Source organism: Priapulus caudatus, unplaced genomic scaffold, assembly GCF_000485595.1.
Source record: "Priapulus caudatus unplaced genomic scaffold, Priapulus_caudatus-5.0.1 Scaffold240, whole genome shotgun sequence".
NCBI classification, from domain to species: Eukaryota; Metazoa; Priapulida; class Priapulimorpha; order Priapulimorphida; family Priapulidae; genus Priapulus; species Priapulus caudatus.
Window position 1 is genome coordinate 216,082 of NW_014577301.1, and position 3,503 is coordinate 219,584.

At 41.0% G+C, this 3,503-nt stretch overlaps 1 protein-coding gene across 1 annotated transcript in view; it reads left to right on the forward strand.

Moving 5' to 3' along the window:
• Positions 1-625: 625 nt before the first annotated feature.
• Positions 626-3,503, forward strand: part of LOC106807884 (vacuolar protein sorting-associated protein 13D-like) — a 77,122-nt gene continuing 74,244 nt past the window's right edge. The window contains exon 1 of the mRNA XM_014810376.1: positions 626-681. The gene's annotated coding sequence lies outside the window, so the exon portion shown is untranslated. The remainder of the gene's footprint in view (positions 682-3,503) is intronic.

Sequence of the window (3,503 nt, forward strand, 5' to 3'; positions counted from 1 at the left end):
ACACACACACACACACACACACACACACACGCGCGCGCGCGTGTGTTTTCACGCGTGCGTACGTCTGTGCGGGTTTTTGCGAGCGTGCGTGCGTGATTGTGTACGTATCGCTTCACTTATAGGGGCTGAATAAACTCCATATATTCCAATATAATTCCATTCAAAATATATTAAAAAATACATTATATATGCTATAAAGGTAAAAGTATGTAAAAGTGATAAACCAAGAAGACGCAGGCAGAGAATAGAGGTGTCCGCTTCTTACGCTTTGAAGATGTCTTCAAACTGCTGAATCTGTTCTCTTGAGAACTCGCTGAACTCTGGATACGGATGAGCAAATGTTTCTAGTGGATCATCGTAGTGTCTCAGTTTCTTGTTTTCATCTTCCTTTCCTTCTACCTTTAAACGATTTGCCAACTTTGTGGCTAGCTCGTCCGTGGCCATATCGATTGAGCAATAACTTGAGATTTAACTGCAGCCTTCCCAGAAATGGGTTTGTAAAGATTTGTACTCGCTTATAAAATGATTCATCAGAATCGAATCAGCATCCCCATACAATGCGACTTCCGACGTCATAATATACAACTCGACAACTACATTTCCGCCAATAGATGTCGCTGGAAACGACAAAATGACAGCTTACATGCGAAGTTGGAAATATTTTGCCAAGTGAAATAATCAGTAGGTATTTTTTATTCAGTTTACAACGTACCACTACATATCGCTGCAGACTGCAAGAAGAGACTATATATACTATAGTAACATATGGCAAAAAACATGCTGTTAAAGTGACGTGCGTATAACTATAACCATTGTGCGTGAAACGCATTTGAACTTGATCTGTTGAGTGTTACTGTGGCTCAAGGGGTCGTTGTCGTAACAGGTACTACAGATATGTACCCGAGGTACATATATGTATACACAAAGTGTACCAGACTTGTACTACAGAAGTGTACCCTAACCCTAACACTAACCCTAACCCTAACCCTAGTCCTAACCTTAACTCTAACCCTAACCCTAACCCTAAACATACCGGCCCATTCCTATTTGACAACCCCACGTTTAAATACCCTAACCCTAACCCTAACCCTAACCCTAACCAAACTCACAACATGGGTGTGTAAACGCTACTTGTACCGACATACCTCATATAAAAATATAAACATAATACTAAACAACCTAAAACGACATCGGGTACATATCTGTAGTACCTGTTACGACAACGACCCTTCGTGCGTTACTGTGTTAGTGTTAGTGTTACTGTTTTGCTAATGACTAATCTGTAGGCCCTAATCAGTCCAATGTCTAATGACGTCATCATGTTCTGATGTTATTGAGATCTATTTGTGACCAGCCTCTTATCAATTAAATGGTCAATATGGGGTTAGTGCGTATTTAGGTCATTATCAATGCATTTATTTTAACCAATTTGTTGTTGTTGTTGTTATTCGTTTATCCTCCTACTTCACGAGGTCATGGTCACAATGTAAACCCTCTTTGTATCTACATAATACTACATAATACAATTGGCAGAAGTGGGTAAACCTGTCAAACTTGAACTTGTAATTTTATCAAGCTAGTGATTAGAAACATCAAACTGATTAGTAGTGAAACTACAGACACAGCATGCAGGGCCTCCTGCAATACACTAAATTTGGTTAAATTAGTGTTTCTGAATGAGAAACTATTTTGGTAATTGATCTACATTTGTATTTTAGTTCCTAACTGTTCAGTGATACAGTGTACCACGAGTGTACCAGATGTTTTTATTTATATTATAAAGCACTACGTAAAAGCAGTGTTCAGTCGAGTGTTCACCCGTGGGTTGTTATGGTGTATCGTTTGTGTATCGTTGCATATCGTATCGTGAATAAAATTTCTTGATACGTATCGTATCGTGGCTTGGCGTATCGTTACACCCCTAGTGGTTACCCAGCATGATATGCATAAATTACTGTGATGTGCAATAAATGTGTATGAGTTTGAGTTTTGTGATCGATTCTCATCCAATCAGCAGCCTTGTGACATCAAATTATGAAGTTTCTGTTATCGTGAGTTTTCTCATAGCTGCAATACGTTTCTGTCAACGCTACTCTCGGAACATTAACATTAGTCGTAAGTGTTATCTTAGCATTAACATTAGCATTAACTTTACGATGTTTCTGACAACGGCCCCCTGATCATGAGCTCGGTCACAGATGATTTAAATTTGATGGCCGAAGCTGACTCGTCTACTTCTATTCGCCTGTTCAATATCGGACTAGCTCTAGAATTATAGCCCTTCGCTCTGCCACAGGGCTATAGCACAAACTATGTTGAAACTGGGCACCGATACTGCTCCCTCTGCTGCCACGAGGAACGGGTCACAGAAAAACGAGGGCAGCCCATTACTCATGGGGTGTGGGTATAGCACTGGCGCTGATTGCAAGGTTGTCAGGCAACATGTTTATGATTAGAAAAGTGCCAGTTTACCCCCATGCATGAGTAATGGGCTGCCCCTGTGTTTTTGCCTACATTTCGAATGACGGTACCCGCGTGAACGTTTTTGAACGGAATTTGCAAGTAATGCTAAGACTTTGAGGAATAAATGTATAAACGCATGGTGTAAAGTTGTGAAAAGTATTCAAAAAGATAGGTAAGCCGTCCATGTAGATAAATAAGTGTTAAAAAGCCTGATCATTAGCTCATCTGACATAGTCAGATGCAGCTTGTATAATCGCATGAGCGTGCGTCTGTCCGGCCGTGCGTTCGTGCGTCTGTCAACAGTTAGGCACAAATCTAAACGGCTCGACATACGGATTCGAAAGTCGGGACGTGGGGGGTAATCCGAAAACGAGTTGGGATGTTGAAGCTGAGGGTCAAAGGTCAAGAGGTGTAAAAGAAGGGGGAACATTCCCTCCTTAACTTAAGGTATAGGAGCAAATGCAAAATTGCAGCACAAATCTAAACGGCTCGACCTAGGCTCGTGATAGTCGGTGTATAGCATCATGGTAGGAAAAGCCATCACTGTGCCGAAATTGGATGTCACAGGTCAAAGGTAAATGGGGCACAGGGCAGATTTTAGACATTTTCTGAGGACATGGTCTGACGGAGCGATTGAAAAACTTTTTTGTTTCAGCGGTCACCTACCATTTTTATGGCTTTATTGAAAGGACCATAAAATGTACTTTCTGCTGACATGCAAAGAGTAAGTGTCAGATAACCTTTTGACCCTCAAGAGGAGGGTTAAACATGGATTTGTTGACTGTTAACAAAGGACTGAACTGCTTTTGCTATTGTGGATGTGAGGCTACAGTTGCACAGTTCAATTGCAAAGGCAAATGTTTGTTGAACAAGGTTTATGCTCCTTAAATCATATTATTTTCTAAAACAGTCTGTATTAGCACCTTGAGTAGCACCCTGTATTAGTACACTGTAATGAACCCTGAATGCTCGCGTGGGTAGGCAAAAACATGGGTGCAGCCCATTACGCATGCATGGTGGTGAACTGGCACTATTCTAAT